The 19,255-nt window shown below is 38.3% G+C and overlaps 1 protein-coding gene across 2 annotated transcripts in view; it reads left to right on the forward strand.

Annotated features, from left to right (window-relative positions):
• The window catches only part of FAR2 (fatty acyl-CoA reductase 2), a 136,236-nt gene that overhangs the window by 46,867 nt on the left and 70,114 nt on the right, over positions 1 to 19,255 (forward strand). The window contains exon 2 of one of the 2 annotated variants that reach the window (XM_041736144.1): positions 10,798 to 10,830. The exons of the other annotated variant lie outside the window; for it this stretch is intronic. The gene's annotated coding sequence lies outside the window, so the exon portion shown is untranslated. The remainder of the gene's footprint in view (positions 1 to 10,797; positions 10,831 to 19,255) is intronic. 2 annotated transcript variants of the gene reach the window in all.

Here is a 19,255-nt window from a genome sequence, read left to right on the forward strand (position 1 = left end):
TTCCACCCCCTGCTTGGAAGTCTAAGTCTGATAGAAATGAAGTGTAGACACATGCTAATACTTTACCAGTTCCTCATTCTCTCAGATGCAGGATTCCCACTGTTCCTGTGGGGGTGTGGTGACTCATGCCGAAGTACAACCACTTGCATAGAACTCCCTTGAGTAATAGCCAGAACGGGGCACCGCTGGGGCAGCAAAGCCAGTGTCTCCCAGACGGTGGCCAGGCCACACTGGGCTCTCACCCCTTTGCCTAGGATGAGGGGGCTCCACACTGGCATATCCTGAATTGCACAGATGCTTTCACCATGGCTGCAATCCACTTGCTACCTTGGTTTTGCTATCTCTCTGCCTCTTTCTCTTTCTTCTTGTTGGAAGGGTAGTCCTGGGTAAAGTTTCAATCCTATTACTCCAAATATTGGGCTGAGAGAGGTTTGACAAATGGACGGATGGATGGATAGATAGGTAGATAAGTAATTTTTCTGAAGGTGTCCACCTAACCAGAAGGAAACCATTGAGAGCTTACAGCTGGCATTTCCTAAGATTCTTTGCAGATAGAATTCTTTACAGCTCTTAAAGGAGGTACATTTCACACCACTGTCTTGAATTCCAAGCTGGAACACAGCACATTAACTGTGAGATTCTGCTTATTCATATAATAACGTAAAAAGACTGTTTCAAGGAAGTTTGTGTTTTAGCACTAAATGCATTTCCTCACAGTGAACTAGAAGCTGAGCATTTCCTGGCTGAACAAGAGCTTTGAGCAGTAACACCACCTGCATGTGGCGTTGGGGGGGGGGGTGGTTTGCGGGGATTGGTTGGGGGGGGGGGCAGGGAACCACCACAATTTGAAAGCAACTGAAATCCTCTTCCTGTGCTTCTTCCTCTGAATTGAAGTTTGAAGACTGCGGGCGCTTCTGGTGAACTCCACGGAATGCTTCGGTTTCTGCTGTGTTCACACTCATCTCCTCATTACTGAGCAGCTGCAGACCAAACAGGGCAGTCTTCTGCCCAAATCTCAGCAATGCAGGGACTTGAGCCTGCCACTCTGTCCATTGAAATAGGAGAAATAGGCCGTATCAGAGGCCAAGAGTCAGAGAATACTCCTCTAATTTTTTTGTGTAACCTTTCTTGACAGGATGTGGCATGTGGCTAGGCAACTATCACACTTCTTATCTTGTTCATTCTTCATTTACATTTCTATCAGATTTTACTAAAAGGTTTATTATGGTTAGTTTCATGAGAAGAAATGCAATTGTCTGATATTCCACTATTAGGAAGTATTTAATGAGAACTCTGGTTTGGAGCTAAGTGCTAGAGAGAAGAAAGACAAAAAGAGGCTTTTTTGGCCAGTGGCGCTCTGGAAACAAAATCATAAAACATGAGCCAATTAGAGAATAAATACTACCAAAATGAGAGATACTTACAACAGCTGCAGTACACATTTTGAAAAGGAAATGATCGTGTGCACTGGCGTGTTTATCTTAAACATGGGATTGGACTAATGAGGGGTACTTAATTTCCGAGTAGTAGGAGGAACAGGAACAAAACCATGGGAGAATGTTCCAGTGGCAAATGTGAGAAACTAATAGGGACTAATGTGGGAAAAGCAAACTGCTCTAGATGGATTCGTCTGGAGAGGATACACAGAATACTGTACAAGGGAAAACAAGGTTAGCTGGAAGACAAGCTAGATGGTCGTAGCAGAAATTCAACCAGGAGGTAATTTGGGCCTGAACTAAGATCAAAGCACTGCACAGGGAAAGAAAGGAGTTGATCCAAGAGGAATTTCACTGCAAGAGTCCAAAGATCATATGTTTCTAGTAAAAAAAGGAACATTGGAGACCATATAGTTTAATGAACGATAAGATGTTTTCCTCTGGAATCAGTGCTTTCAGCAAAGGTTTTTGTCTTTAGAACTGTTTTTGACTTTACAAATGTATTCCTATAAAGTCTTCTCTCACTACTTTTTTCTTTCTTTCTTTCTTTTTTTTTGGATAGATGGAGTGGATTAGGTCAATCATCAATCTGTTTAAGATTAGACTAGCTTGTGGGGTTCAGCTCCTCTGGAACTGAACTTGAGCAGTTCAGACAGTGATGCCTTCCTTTAGAACAAATATCTTTTAATAATTTATGAAGGCCAGTTGCATCAGTTGTGGGAGTGATGATTTCACCAACTCAGACTCTGGAAAGAAGTCCTCACTGCTGCTGAATTCCCTTCAGTCCTACTAGTAGAAAACCAGAAGTTAGGGTCATTAGGCAGGCTGGGTCAAAGCGAATAGTGAGTTCATTCTTCCAGTAAAATAGCCTCCTTGCCACTAGTTAAAAAGTGTATTAAGACTTTTCTGCTCCAGGGAAGGATACACACACACACACACACACACACACACACACACACGTAAGAGAAAGAACAATGAACTCAAAATCAAATGAGCTGATTTCAATCTCAGCCCTGCCCCTGCCACACTCATTCATATACACTAATTGTGTGACCTTGATAAGCCACTTAATTTCTTCTTATTTCTGATACTTCTCTGGTTTCATTTCATCAGCATCCTAACAGTTGTTACAGCTGGTGAGACAGCTGGTAAGTGTTTCTCTAAAATAGACAAGGAGACAGAAACTCAAAGAGTTGTCCAAAGTCAGGCACTTGTAAGTGAATGCCAGGACTGATTTCCAAGCCTAAGCTCCTGTGCCACCTCATGCCAATGGTACAGATGGCCAGGTAGAGCTTATGTTCATGGGTGACCATCTCTGCAGCTGGCAGTGGTTTGGCCTGATTAGTTATATGGATAAAAAATGGTAGAGTCTGGATGTATCAGTTATGGCAGTACAAATACCTGACACTTCCACAGCTATTTAGAACAGACACTGCCCCCAGCATCTTGAGGTTGCCTTGCCAACACCTTGATTTTGGACCTCTGGCCTCTATGAGACAATAAATTTCTGTTGTGCTAAGCCAACCAGTCTGCTGTACTACAGCAGCCCTAGGAAACCGATACGGTGAATAATGGTACAAAGAATGCAACAAGATAGTACAGACCAGAGCATGGAATAAAGAAAATGGAAGCTCTTTCTCTGAACATCAACACTGATTGAGATCATTCAGAAAGTGAATCTTCCATTGAATCAAACGCTTTGAGACAATAAAGAAATTGTTGTCCTTATATCCCCTAATTTGCATCATAGATTAACAGACATTCATGTTTGGAAGGAATGAGGTCACCTAGGTCAGCCGTCCTTTGGCTAATTACGAATCTCCGGCCATGTACCAGCAAAGTGGTTTTTTAGCTTCTGCTTAGATACATCTGCTAACTCCTGAGGCAAACCACTCTATCTTTAGCAGCTCTAATGATTAGAATGTGATTCCTTATATTAAGCTGAACTATACCTATCTACAGCTTTCAACCATTTATTATCATTTAGTTTTTTAAAACAGGAAAGAACAAATTTAATTCTTTTTATGTGTCAGTCCTTGTAATGTTTGACAGCTATCATGTGCTCCCTAAGTCATTTGTTCCCTTAACTAGCCCATAAGTTCTTTCAACTATTACACATATGACATAGTTCTTAGTGTTTTAACCTTTATGTTCAGCCTCATGAAATGTGTTCTAGTTTATCATATAGAAAGGAACATCCAAACCCTGGTTATAATAAAAATTGTGCAGATTAGAATTAAATATACTATTATTCTAGATGCTGTTTTATTTTGATTTAGAGAAGGGGGCAGGGCAGAGGAAGAGGGAGAAGGAGAATCTTAGGCAGGCTCCATGGCCAGTGCAAACCTGACTCAGGGCTCCATCTCACAATCCTGAGATAATGACCTGAGCCAAAATCAGACATCTGATGCTTAACTGACTGAGCTACCTAGGCGCTTCCTACTTGCTGTATTAAATAAATGCAACCTAAGATTACATGTACTGGGGTCAGATCATCACTGTGTTCAGTAATATTGTGCTGAAATCAACTAAAATTCCTTAATCACTTTTCCCACTATATAAGCTACATAATGATAAGCTTTGGCTTGATCATTAAGTACCATAGTGGCTTGGCAGAAAATAGGAGTTGACACGTCATTGAATGAATTAATTAATTATAGATAGATATACTAATACTAAACCGTGCATTCCCCCTAAACTTGCCCAGTTTTGTTTTGTTTTGTTTTGTTTTTAATTCAAAGGAGGGAAACTTATTGTACTTTGTTTTGTTAAATTCAGGCAGAGAATAAATACCTTCTAGCCAGTCAAGAATCCTATCATTCGTCACATATCATGCAGACAGCAAAGATCTTCCTTTGGTTTACAAATTGTTTCTTCTGCAACACTGCAATAGCACTGAGAAAAATAGCCATTTAAATACTTGGTTTATATCTGTCCTTTAGCTAAGACTTGCTTTATATTCCAGACAAGTATTTAAACCCTCTGCTCTCTCCACCTATAAAATGGTGCTAATATAATATGAAGTGTATGTGTATGAATTTAGTACATTATGTATGCATATGTGTATGCATATTTATAAATGACTACATATCAGGATGACACTCATAAAAAAGGCTGTGTTGAGCCCTTTGTTAGTAGTTATAATTATAATGTGGTGACTTATGAGATCAGTTTTGTGCCTAGATGTATATAACAAGCCAAAACTCTAACTTTTATGTAAAGGAGGAAAGAGTGTGAGCTGCATTCTATTTCCATTTTGCCAATGAATTATTCAATTTCTTAAAATAATTGAGTCGATCCCTTGTGCTAGGTTTTCTATATATTAAATGAAGAAAATTCTTCTCCTTGACCTCCTTGATATTAAAGAGCTGATGGGATATATTCGTAAAGCACTATATGAAATAGAGGAAAATTAACTTTGACAGCATCTCAATAAAGACATGAATCCTGGGTAGCCCTGGTGGCTCAGTTTAGTGCCACCTTTAGCCCAGGGTGTGGTCCTGGGGACCCAGGATCGAGTCCCACCTCAGGCTCCCTGCATGGAGCCTGCTTATCCTCTGCCTGTGTCTCTGCTTCTCTCTCTCTCTCTCTCTCTCTCTCTCTCTCCCTCTCTCTCTCTCATGGATAAATAAAAAAAACTTAAAAAAAAAGACATGAATCCTCTATATAAAAGTCAATGTTTCAGATTCTTTTTTAAATAAGTAGTTTTTCACAAGAAATGTTGTGAATAGCTTGAATTTTCTACTTGACATGCTTTGGCTGTCTTACTTGCCTTATTATCAAATTAATTTAATTATAGTCCACTTAATGAGGAAATATTTTGTGTTTTTTTTAAATGAAACATAAATAAATCTTCAGTTTTCCATATAAATGGCAATCAGAAATTCTAAAACAAAACATAAAAACAGATGTCCCAAAGGTGGCATTATTTTAGTGGCATGAAATGAAACCACATTAATCAACTAAGAGTATAGCCCATACATGGTAATGAACACTAACTTACGGGGTTTCCATTTTGTCTTTGTCAGAAGAGCTAGTTAACTTTACTGGAGAAAGATGCCAGCATGATATATATTTTTTTAATCTAATGGAGAATTCAAAATTTGTGTTGGGATATGATGTTCTCTATAAATCACTCAAAGGACATAGAGATGAAGAGTGACTCATATATAGCTCTTTGGTAGCCCAGTACTACAACATATTGCTTCAGTGGTTGCCTGTTTTGGAATAGTGTGGGACTGCCTAGCCCAAACTATTTAACATTGTGCTCATGACCATGTTATTCTTAGGTAAATCCAATTTAAATATTCTATTATTTTGTGTAAGTATATTCTTAATTTATGAACCAGAACACAGATCAGACATATATTTCTCTTGATATATTGAATATTTTTTCCATATTATTCATCATGCGTAAAAATAACCTCATAGTATTTCATGACATGACTCAGCTAAGCCCCTTTACTTTCCTGTTGTCATACATTTGTTTCAGCGGATCTCCTATTAGAAGCAATGCAATGATGGACAAGGACAAAATTCTATTAGAGAAAATAGAAAATTATAGAGACTGAGACCAGTTTTGCCAGATCTTGGGAAGTAGAAAAGGATAAAAAGCCTGAGTGATACTGGGGGAAGCCTGAGAGGTATGATAATGAAAACAAAGTGGGCACTAGGAATGGAGGGAAGAGGTCAAGGTTATAATTTACCGGCCAATATAGCCTTTCCCAAATCATCCTTCTACTTGTTGGGAAGGTGCCCTTGGCTCTAGCAGAACTCTGAGGACCTATCAACAAGACTTCGCTTGACCTGAGGAGAAAATATATTTTAACTACATATCTGTGGTTGACATGTGCTCTGTTTATATTAGCAATATCTGGCTAACCACTTTTTGAAAATAGTAGCTAGAAATTCCCAGAGGATGTTTAGAAATATTTTATTCTATTTCTTGAGTATATATTCAAGATACAATAAAAATAAATGAATCTGAACCTGAAACAATAGAAGACAAATACTTAAAAATCTGGCTGCTACTTCTACCTCTGCCCTAAAAACAAAACAAATGTGTTCTCTCGAGGAAAAAAAAAAAATGATTGCTAAATCTGGTGACCCATTTCTAGTCTTTATTTTTGCTGACCTGCCTTTTTCATTTATCGCTATCCTTGATGGTTCCTCTTCATGATCATGACCTGTACTCTTAGTTTCTAGTTTACTTCTCTCACTGCTCTTTCTCTGACCCATTTTTCATCTTTATAGTCAGGGTTACTCAGGATACTATCTCCTCTTGTATCTTCTTTTGCCGTCATTTAGCAAAGTTACCAATTTAAACTCTATTCCCAATGCAGATAACCCCCAAATTTGTGTCCAACCTTCACCTATTTCCAGATCATCAAGAAAGGAACTCAAGTTAAAAAAAAAAATTAGACACCTAGAAAATTGCTATAAAACAAAGATAAAGAGAAAAAAGTATTAAAAGTAGCTGGAAGTGGGGAAGTTACATTCAGGAAAAACAGAGTAAGAACAAGGACTGAATTTTCTACAACAATGGAAGTCATAAAATAATGGAATGGTATCTTTGAAATGTTGAAAATAAAAACCTGCCAACTTAAAATTCTGTATCCAAGGTAGGTAATATTTTTACCTCCCTCGTAGGGCTTGTATGAGAATTACGTGGATTAATGTGATAAGTCACTTAGAACAGTGTCTGTCCCAAAATAAACTCTAAAGAAGTGTTTGTGACATAAAGTAAAAACTCCGTGGGTAATTGGGATTGCAAATTGCTGCAATCTTTCTTGGGAAAAAATTGCTAGGAAAAAAATGGGATGTCAAACAGTCTAACCTAGGTGGTATTTATTTTCTTCTCCATACTTTTCTCCAATCATGAATTACTAATATTATGAAACAGGACAATGCTGATGGAAGGTTTGCTTCATGAGAACAGGGCCTTTGTGTAGTTCACTGCATCCTTCAGCACCTAGAACAGTACCTATTCAATAAATCAGCTCACACCATGGATATGAGAAAATCCTTTCTTGATCATAATTTGCAATATTATGTTGCAACTGAGTAGAAAGAAAAAAATGATGAGCCATAAAGTCTAGACCAATTTAAATCCTTAAAAAAGATTTGCATAATAGAAGTAATTCTGCAAATGCTTATATCTAAAGATAGTGCATATACCATGTCTTTCATTTTCAAAAGACTTCAGAGAGGAAGACAAATGCATCATTTGGTACCCTTTTCTCTAATAGCCTTAGTGTTTTTTATAATTTAGACACAGAAAACTTTTTTTTTTCTTCTGGGGGGCATGAAGAATTGCATGAAATAAAGAAGTATTCTAGCCAGATTTAGAAACCTAAAAAGTCTGAAATGTTTAGGACCAAATCTTTTATTATGGTGCTTACTCATTACAAATCAAGAGTGTTAGGGCTAGCGAGGTACTTAGGAATCACCATCCCTGTACATTACACAGGAGGAAACTGAGCTCAGTGAGGTTACAGTGCTAATTAGAAACAGAGCAGGGCTAGAACCTAGGCTTTTAGTTGACGTTCAAGGTGAATTCTTAATGGACTCTGGCCTTGGCAGTTTTCCCTTAAATATCTCACTCGCTTTCTCCATGCAGACCCTTTCTCTATTAGCTCGTTATTGCTAATGGATGTCAGATACGGAGTTAGATCAAGAGCAGTACCAAACCTTTTCCTGGGAATACAGTGGAAAGTTGAGACTCGTCTCATGAAGTGAAAGAAATAGGAATCCTATGGGTATATTTTTTTGAGTATTAGGGAAAGATTTTTAATTTACAATAATTTTAAAGGGAGGTAGAGTTTAGTCTCATAAATGAGTTGCTATATTTCTTTATTCATCTAATAGATGGTTTTGGTAAAAGTATGGAAAAACCTAAAATTTAAACTTAAAATCAGACTTTTACTGTATATAAGTACTTCCTTCCAGAAAATGGTAATTTACTTACTAAAAAAGTAAAAAATAATTTATGGTGACTACTCTAAGTATGCATTTTTTTTCTCTGCTCATCAATATTTCCTCTCACTTTTTTTTTTCCCTCTCACTTCTTTTGGATCTTCTAATTAAGATTACTGGAGACTAATATATTTTGAAAATCAAGTGACTCTTTTCACATAAAAAAATACAAACATCTTAACTACTTTTGAATTCCTCCATCTCTTCAAAATATATTCCAGTTGACCCCAAATTTAATCATTTTAAATACCCCATCTATTAAATTTATTTTTTGTCTTTCCAAAGTATCCAATTATTTCTGACACTTTATTTCTTGACAAATGGTCTAACTCGCAGCCAGTTTTCTCCTCTATTTAATCTGCAGTCAGGCATGATGCTATGTGCCTAAAAATGTTATATCCTTAGGACCACCAGAGTTAGAAAATGAGTTTGTTGGGGGTTAACGTGAATAATGGTCTTTTACTTTAAATGAGAAAAATATCTATAGATGATGCCTGGGAACTAATTTATGTTATCTATGCATGCTTTTATGATCTGCCTCTCTTTTCCTTCATCACAATATTGTCAGAAGAAAGTCTCCAAGTATCACAAACTCTTCCACTGTATTTGAACTTTTCCCTCATTGAGTATATGTAGAGAATTAATCATATCTCAATGATAGTGATATTTCCTTATTTCCATTGTTAAAGAGAAATTATCCTGATGCTTGTTGAAAATGACAAGGGAGATTTTATTCAAGACTATTGCTGTAGGAGCCAAGACTATATCAGCTGGGGAGGGAGATTGAACTCAATTCTGAAGAACAAATAGGGGTGAGTGGGCGTTTCTAACTGGTAGACAGCATGAGGAAGAGGATGGCAAATTAATGAGGAACTTGCTTAGATGTTAAGGTGGGGGTGAGCTAGAAATCAAACTCGGTTAGAAATCAAAGGTGGAGAAAGAAGAGCTTGATTGGATCAAGAGTAGGGAGGATTCTCAATAAACTGGCCTGGGAGAGTCTTCTACTGAAACTGGGTTCAGTAGGTCAAGTTCAAGACCTGGATGAGAAGAGGGCTCACAGGAGCCCGATTAAAGTTTGGTTAAGGGGATCCCTGGGTGGCTCAGCAGTTTGGCGCCTGCTTTTGGCCCAGGGCCTGATCCTGGAGTCCTGGGATCGTGTCCTGCGTCGGGCTCCCGGCATGGAGCCTGCTTCTCCCTCCTCCTGTGTCTCTGCCTCTCTCTCTCTATGTCTATCATAAAATAAATAAATAAATCTTTTAAAAAAATTTTTTTTTAAAGTTTGGTTAAGTAGGAATTTTTTTGTTACCATAACATTTCTGAGTTTGGATTTACCCACTAATAAGGACTAATTTAGAATGCCTACTAATTATTTTGTAGCTCTGGAAAATAAGCTCCATTATTATTAATACTGCTAATATAAATGAGTGACACCAACTGTCCTTATCAGAACAAAATCTTTTAGTAGGTCCGTACACACACTGACAGTTTGTTGCAAATGAAATCTAGGAAATCTGATCAACCTTAGAGGATAATGAGAATGTTTGTAATATTTGTAATATTTCCATTGTTCTGACTATTTGCCAGGCTCTGTCCTGAATCATTTTCATAAATTAATTTTTTTAATTCTTGCTATAATCTTCTCAGGGAGGTACTATTATTAACATTATCCCAGGATCACAGACAGGGAAACTGAACCACATAGCAGTTACAAAACCCAACCAGAGTTACTTAATTGAAATACATGAGGGTTGTGATTGGAATCTAAGCAATATGACCTTGAGATGGTGGTCTTAACCACTGTGCATTCCCACTTCTATAAAACCCCTTACTCCTCATATCCTTAAGCAAACACATAGAACTGGGAGATAGGTAAAGGGGAAATCTATAGCTTTTGGTACATTCTTCGTATTCAGTACTTTTTGCCTCCACCACCTACTATAGTTCTTAATACATAACGAGTCATCAGTAATACTTATTGTGGGATAAATGAATGATCGAATGAGTTATAAGATGATGTTCAGTTTCTGATTGTTATGGAGATAACTGAGTTGGGTTTCTCAAACTCTGGCTTGCAAGGGCTGCAATAGCAACATTTTACGACAGAAGGCATTATCTGCATTTCATAACAGGTGATTGCAGGTGTCTGTGTCCGTGGAAGCCCAGCCCACAAAACCTTCCAGTGTCAGCTTGGGGTGAGCTGGACCTCAGGCACATGGATATAATAGTGCAATGAGCCTTTCTTCCAGAGGTACTAAAGCTCCCTTGAATGAAAGGCTGCTGGTCATGAGATGCTTTGGGAGCCCGTTCCATTGTTTTTTAAACCTAGTTTAAATTTTTCTGCCACATTTCCTGCTCAGTTCTTATTCATACCTCCTTCTGATCCTAGGGAAACTGGAAGTGGGAGAAACACGACGAAAAGGTAAGAGAAAAACAAGCAATGAATGAAGTCCCCGATGTTGCTAAAGCTAATAGGAGGAGTGACAAGCTAAATGAGTCTTGGGGCGAGAGACCTCATTTTCACTTTTGCTTGGTTTCGACCATAGCTCACCAGAACTCACTTATCCTAAGAAATCAATGACTAATTTCCTGTGAAGTAGAATCAATGAATCTGCAATGTTCTACATTGGTTAAAAATGATTGCTTGGTTTACTTTGGGCTGTGAAGTATAAGCCAAATGATTGTTGCGAGTTATTGAGATGTTTGAATGAAGAAAAAAATGTTTTCTACTGTAACACCATGACATGAAATGCTGGACTTTCTCTGGGACCAGGGGAAGGGGTCGTGGGGGTGGGGAAGGGGTGGAGATGGTTGTCACCCGTCTCTGAAACTCAGTTCTGCCCTGAGTATGTGTATTACCAACTGTCACTTTGGAACATCTGGTGCAGATTTAAAGGCTAAGGGTTTTCATATGGGATTAAAACATAGGTTATAGTAGAAAGAACTCGAGAGCTCCAGGGAAGAATATGATATTTCAATTGTATTTGATCACTTTATTAAAATTGCCTAGAAAAATCAATTAAAAAACAGAACTTAATTTTCATACTCAGAGCAGAGGTTATTCATTCTAGCTCACACCTAACAATAGATGTGTGCGTGTGTGCGTGTGTGTGCGTGTGTGCGCTTAAATAATCAACCCCAAAGTGCAGAAGGCTGCCTGTTCCATTCTGGTTGGGTATGGGGGAATTGGAATAGGGCCTTCATTCCATGAATACTTCACCTCCTGTTTTGTTTCATGGCCTTTCCATGGAACATATTCAAACCATATATGTGCCAAACTAATAAGAATTAGACTGAAACAGTGTTTTTAAAAGTCATTAATAGAATTTTGAAATTGCAAAGTGGAATTAATGCCATTGAATGAAAGCTGTGTGGTTTATATAAATTAACAGAAGGGTCACCAAGTGAGTACTTGATGGCTTCATATTCTTTTTTTGAGCAAAGGGATATAAAAATAATGTAAATTACCAAGTAATTAGTTAACTTTGTAAATGAAAAACTCTGGGGCAAGTTACCTTCTTTGAGCCTTGGCTCTCTCATCTGTAATAATCATGCCTGCCTCATAGAATTATATTAGGGTTAAATGGGATACCGCATATAAGGCCCTTAGCAGAAGGCTCGGTATGAGCAATCTTAGCTACTGATGTTTTTGCTATTATTGTGGATCAAAGTTTATGGTTATAGGATAGCTCTAGAAACATTATGCTCTAAATGATTAGCATATATTTTTCCCAGTGGTAAAATTGAATGGAGGGGCTCTTGGAATGCTCTAGAATAATAATTTCAGTGGCAGGGTGGGTTGTATCTCAAGGAAGGATCAGAACTTATGTAGGTCTCTGGCCTTTCCAGCTACTCGATAAGACCATGGGACAAATGTTGATGTGGAAATTTGAAAATAAGCAATAAATGAGGGCAGTGATCTCCCTGGAGTAGAGCTGGCAGTTTTGCCCAACAGTTGTCAATTAGTACACCTTTGAGCACCTCAAGGCCTTACCTTGTTTCAAATCCAAAAATGATTGCAGCCTGACTGATTTCCAAACTAAATAACATGTGGAGGTGACGGTGCATGCTCTCTACCCTAAAAAATACGTAGCCAACGTTACCTTATTGGCTTCATGTAGAAGGAAACAGACTCTGGAGACAGAGTTCTCACATTCAAAATCCCACTCTTCCTCTTTCAACTATCAGACTTGTGCAAGTTACTTAACCTTCGGGGCTGAGAGTTGTCATTGATTACCTCATGGACTTACAGTAATGATCCTATGAGAAAATAGTTATATGTCAACATGAGATATTTGTCTGCAACATAGTGCTGCATAAATATTAGTGATCATTTTATTTATTTTGTTGGATGATATTTGCACTGAGAAGTGTTAAAAGATAAACTGAGGCATATTAAATATGTTAAGGGTTGATCTGAGTGAAAATCAATTAGAATTGGGTGGTGCTAAGCCAGAAGCAAAGCAAAGATATTATTTGATTAGCTATAGCTTATATGGTTGCATCATTTATGAAAGCCAAGTTGGTTATTTGTGTTTGGTTGTCCTTAGGTTTCAATTTCTTAATGTTGAAGCATTACAGGCTAGGTTTGGTTTGCTCATGTAAGGTAGGAAGGCATTAAAGCCACTTCTGTCTAATGGCCTCCTTGTTTATTTTAACAGAAGTTGGATATCATTCTGGTTTTATTACTTAGCTTCCTCCATGAGTTAGGTTGACTCAGAGTAAAGAAATTGAGAGAAAGGAAAATTAGAGGTCTTGTTCCCCAAACCCATCAACAAGCCTCTATACTTGCTTCCTCTATTAACTTAATAGTACGGGATCTGAAAATTGCCTTAAGATTTAAATTTTTACTCTTTTCACTTCTAACGGAAGGTTCGCAAAATACCGGGACAAGGTCTTTGTCACTAAAGTAACTGTAAGGAGTTAATTAGCAAAAGTTCATATGTAAATTCTGCTCTGGAAAAGCTTAAACTCTAAGTCCCTTTTCCAATCTGTTTTGGAAACACAAATCTATTTGGGATGGTAAGTTTCTTTTAAAATGAGATTCTAATCCATCCCAAATGATTTTGACGTAGTATTGTAGAGTAGGCCTATATCTTCTTCCCCTCTTCTCAGAGAGTTTGAATCTATATCTAATTTTCACACTGTTTTTCGTTCCACCTTGAAATCATTTTAGTTCTAGTCTCACCCTGATTTGGAGATAGTGTGTGGAGCCTCTGAATCCCACGAAACAGATATTTTGAGTAATGATGTAGGAGACTACTAAATTCTTTTAGAGCTAAATGGTACCATCTTTTGGGAAGATTGTGGAGATATCCTGGTAGAGCATCATCCAAAAGCATGATGAGGTGGTATATTAGAAAGAACATAGAACATAATTAATATCTTTATCTTACTTAGGCCTTTAAAAACTATGATTCAAAAATAAAATTCAAAGCAAATATCCCTTTCCTTCTTTATTTTTTTTTTAAAGATCTTATTTATTTATTCTTAGAGATGCAGGGATAGAGAGAGAGAGGCAGAGACACAAGCAGGCTCCATGCAGAGAGCCTGACGTGGGACTCGATCCAGGGTCTCCAAATCACACCCTGGGCTGCAGGCGGCGCTAAACCGCTGTGCCACCAGGGCTGGCCCCTTTCCTTCTTTTAAAGGAGGTAATTTCTTCTATCTTGGTGAAGAAGGAGAGATCCCTTAGAGTATAGTAGTGTCCTGATTCCTGCAGGGCACCCTCTGTGCTGTAATTGTTATATTTCTGACTTCTGGTGTTTGTCAACAGATTTGGCTCCTTGGTTGCTACGAGCTAGAGAAATATATTGTTCAAGGCATTTTGATTGGCAGGATTTAAAAGAACTTAGAAAATTTTGAGAAGGGAATTTAAATTAAAGAAAATAGAAACATCATAATGAAGCTATTGGAAATTAAACAATGTAATACAATCAGATATGGTTTATCCATTACCCCTGATACAGTGGTTTCATATTATCTCTTTAATTCCTGACAATTAATGCGAATTTCCCCCCTTTCATCTTTCATAGGGTTAAAAAACAATGAATGGGCAGTCTTAAATTATGCATAAGAAGTAGGTTCCTTTTCTTTCACAATTTGCTTCTCTACTGAGCAGGTAATTGTATATTTACAGAATTTGACCCAAGACTTTCCACCTCATCCTTTTTGCCATTTTGCCTTTTATATGGGGATATTATAACTGTCTCTAATCAGTTTTGTCTGGGCAGATTACTTTATTAAGCAATCAATTTTTCAAGAATGCTATGAAATAAGAAACTTCAGTGTCAGCCCAGGAAACATTTAAAAAATGCAGCATTCCCTTGACTGCAGGAAAAAAAAATTTCCTAAGAATTTTTACGTTGCATTTTACTTTCCAGGGCAATTAACACCTGCCCCATTCTAGACTTAACACCAGAGCAGAATAATGGCCACAGACTGTGCATATTGCCTTGGTACTCTGGTAAAGTCAATCTAATTGACTTCCATTTTGTTTTCTTTTAAAGAGTGGGTTTTTTAAGTCATATAACCTTTACCAACCTATATACCTTTTCCTTGGCAAAATATTCTAATAGTCCTACCTTTGATATAAATCTTTTTTGTTTCCAAAAGAAACAAAAAAAATCACCAGGTTTTGTACTGTAAAATATTAGTTATATCTCTGTTTTCTCTTCTGAAAAATGGTACCTCCTCATAGAGTTACATTTACTTTAAAGTTTTAACTCTTAAGCAAGTTATTATTTTTAAGTATCATACTACCAAAAACACTTCATTTGAGAAACTTGCCATAAAATTGATTATTTCAGGGGTGACTCATTCCAATTTTTTTTCATCATATTCTCATAGAAAAATCTGAATCTTCCCTGAAGTGTGGATATCTGGACTGGCATCTGCAGCCACTTAGAGTAAAACTCATAAAAGAGTGTCTTTGTTTTAGGCAGAAGAAAAACAGAGACCATTTACAGAAACTCAGCAATGTTCTGTCTGTAGCTGCTCAGTCTTGACATTCTTTGCACTGGTTGTTTTTAAAAGCATATCCACACGTGATCGAGTGTATTTCTAAAGCCCATCTTCCCTGTTGAGCATGGCATGCGCAGTTTACCTGTTGTGTGATAATTCATATATTGGAGTTGTAGTCCGTTTTTAATTCTTCTAATGACAGAGAAACAAAATAAGATAAAATCTGAGGGTCCTGCAAGATCTCCGCTATTTTTTAATAGGTCCCTATGAGAAACTCAAGTGTGAGGCTTGGAAATCTGATGTTTTCTTTAAAAAAAAGATTTTGTTTGGGGGCACCTGGGTGGCTCAGTGGTTAAGTGTCTGCCTTTGGCTTTGGTCATGATCCCAGTGTCCTGGGATCAAGTCCCACATCAGGCTCCCTAGGGGGAGCCTGCTTCTCTCTGCTTCTCATTTGGAGAATAGACAGTGGAGCAAAGGGCAGTGAGGGCAATGAGGGCAGCAAGAATCATTTAGAGGTTGTTGCAATAATGATTTGGTCCAATTTGACACAAGCAATGATGGTGAGAAGTAGTCAGATCCTGGATATACCTTACAGGTAGAGCTGAGGGGGTTGGTGAGAGGTGGAGGTAGAACATGAGAAGAAGAGAGTCAGATGGCCTCAGTATCTCTACACTGAGCAGCAAAAAATCAGGGTTTTATTTACTAAGATGAGGAAGGTTACAAGTGGAGCAAGCTGGAGGAGCTGTTTTAGGAGCTTGTTTTGAGCATTTTAAGTTAGAGATGCCTCTTAGACATGTGACAAGCTTGACATGTCTGGTTAACAGTGTCTGAGCAAAGCAAGCACAGGAGAACATGTTGTCCAATGTGCTGGAGAGACAGGCTGGGGTTAAACCACATCAAACCTTGGAAATCACCTGGGACATTTCAGCCTTATCCTAGGAGCAAAAGGAAGACATAAGGCATTAAGGGGTATTTCAGGCTATTGGATTTTCATTTGAAATGAGAACTGGCTGCAGTGTTGCAAAAAGTTTGGAGTTGGGAATTGATGTGGATGAGAATGAATGCAGAAAACTTATTAGTAAACACAACAGTCTAGACAAGATGTGGTGGCTTAAGTCAGGTGGTCGAGGTAGGTGTGGAAAGACAGGCAATTAGATGAATTCAGGAGGTGACTGTCAGGAGGTGATGGGCAGATATGGAGCTGAGAGGGAAGGAAGTGCCAAAGGTGATTGTGGGCTTATAGGCTTGTATGAAAGAATGGACAGTGATTTCATTCAAGAATACAAGAAAACTTGGAATGAGAACTAGTTTTTTTAGGGAAAAGATCATAAGATGAAGGTGCCTTTATAATATACAAGTGGAAATGTCAGGTAAGCATTTGCATACCATGGTCTGAAGCTCAGGGGTAAGGTCTAGACAGAAGAGAGTAATTTAAGAGAGCTAATTCCAAAGCTTAAAGGAAAGATAGTTTTGGGGTACCTGGGTGGCTCAGTTAAGTGTCTGCCTTCAGCGCAAGTCATGATCCAAGGGTCCGGGAATTGAGCCCCACATGGGCTCCCTGCTCAGCGGGAAGTCTGCTTCTCCCTCTCCCTCTACCTGCTGCTCTCCCTGCTTGCGTTCGCTCACTCGCGCCTTCTCTCTTTCTCTCTCTCTCTCTCTCTCTCTACTTGCCAAACAAATACAATATCTTTTTTTAAAGAAGGAAGGGGAAAAAATAAAATATAAATAAAAGAAGGAAGGATAAGCAAGAGCCTTGGGGTTGATCTAACTGTTTGCAGTTTAGGCTAAGATTTCTTTAAAGACTGTCTCTTACTTTCTCCTTGAACAGTAGAGCAAAGGACTCAGCCTGTGCATGTCCTCAGGCTTCCAGCACTCTCGACATCTGCACTGACCATGAAGCAGCTTCAGGCTGGTCCCATCCTTTCCACCCTGGCTAATACCAAATTGTAGATTTCTCTAGTCATCTGTCCTCTCCCACATTCTGGTATCTACATTCTTTTGTGCTTTCTTCCCTTCTCTTATTTTTTTTTTCTTCTTACTACAGTCTTCCCTCCTACTCTTTCCATCATTTTCATGGAAGCTGTCTTCATCTTTTACTTTCTTGCTGTACCTGAAATTTGAATATCCCATTAGGAACAATCTCAATAGTTTATTTTCTTTCCTAAGATCAGGAGGGTGTTCAGCATCCTCTTACAGCCTAAGCATTGTATCTTCAGACATCTTTTTGTAGGCCATGCCATCCGATTATTGTTCCACCCAGTATCTCTGCCATCTGTCAACATCATGGTTATTTCTCCATACTTTATCATAGCTTTGGCATCAGACTCCCCATGTCCCTCTTCACTCCAGATTCTAGTACATCAATGTGGATGACCCAAAAAATATACTCATCCCCCGCAATGTTCCTTGACCTATTCATTTCCAATGTTCTTTGGGTTAACTCCTCATTGACAGCTATTCCCATGGCCACATCATGGACCTTGTCACTCACAGCTGCTTCAACTCTGGAATCCTGAATTCTAGCATCGCTTTTGAGATCTTGAAAATAACCTGTCTTTGAAAAGTTGAAGCCTTCAGTGTTCTCATCACTACACCAATTCTTTGACCTCCATGAGTGCTCTACTCCCTTAAACACCACCCCCCTCCATTTTCTCCCAATCTGTCAGTCCTATTCTCTACCTTGGTTTTATTTTCACTCCTAAGTGGCCTAGACTCTACAATTTTTAGTCATTCTCCTAAACTATTTTCTTAAATCATCCACTCCATTTTCTACCACCTTCCATACTTCACCTCCAGAATCCAAATCCTGGAAAGACTCCAGTGTCCAGCCTCACGGCACCAATTCGTGCACCACCAGCACAGCTGCAGAAAATTGCACGTGTGCAGACTGATGTCACTAACTGTCTCCAATTTAGGCGAGACCCTCAATCTTGCTCAGCAATACTTCTGCCTGCCATCTTCTTCTTACAGTGCTCTTCTTACAGTGCTCACAATGGCTCCTTCGCTCCTTCCCTGTCCTCCTCAAGCCCTCTACCCCATAATTTCCCATGCTGTTTTCAGCACTTGACTTCCTTTCCCATTTCTAAAGAAAATAGAAGCCTTAAGATAGGAACTCTGTCAATTTCTCCTCAAATGGATAAATTGCACAATTCATCATCTTCCTTCTTTTCCTCCTCATCTGCCACGTACCTGCATGAACTTAACGATATTTATACCAAATTAACATATGTCTCTCCTTTCAAGTTAATTTGTGAAGTCTATTTGGATTGCATTTGCATTTCTCTTCTCTTTTGGGGGCTTCTCTCTATCAATGTTTTATAGTATTTGGGCAGTAGGAAAGATATTCATAAAGAAGCTGGGTAAGATTAATAGACTAGAATGAAAATAAAAATATTGATTCAGGACGACAGAATAAACAGTAGTTGGAATTTTTTTAAGTGCAAGTTCAAAAATCTCATCATATTTGCACTGTGGTGCATGCTGGGAATGCAACATTAGCAGCTTTGTGTGTGGTGGAAATACCCCTTTGCGCACCTCTCCGTATTTTTCCACAAGTCATTCACCTGCAAATAGAAAATTACTGAGCCACTCCTATAGTAAGTCTTGAAGTAAAAAAAAAAAAAAAAAAAAGTCTTGAAGTATGTGGTCAAATAAGAGGCACACTGTGCAGTCCAGGTGTGATAAATCTGTAGCCAATATACATTTATTAGTGATTGGTTTTCTCTTAGAATAAACCTAGAAGCCATACCAGAACCTGTCACCACACATTACATTTCCTGCTTCACTTGGCCCACGTACCAGTCAGTTCCACTGGCATTATTGGGCATCTACAATGCACAAAGCATTGTTTATATGAGGTGCTACACCCCGCTCTGAGAAAAAAA

The sequence above is a fragment of the Vulpes lagopus genome, chromosome 21 (assembly GCF_018345385.1).
Source record: "Vulpes lagopus strain Blue_001 chromosome 21, ASM1834538v1, whole genome shotgun sequence".
NCBI classification, from domain to species: domain Eukaryota; kingdom Metazoa; phylum Chordata; class Mammalia; order Carnivora; family Canidae; genus Vulpes; species Vulpes lagopus.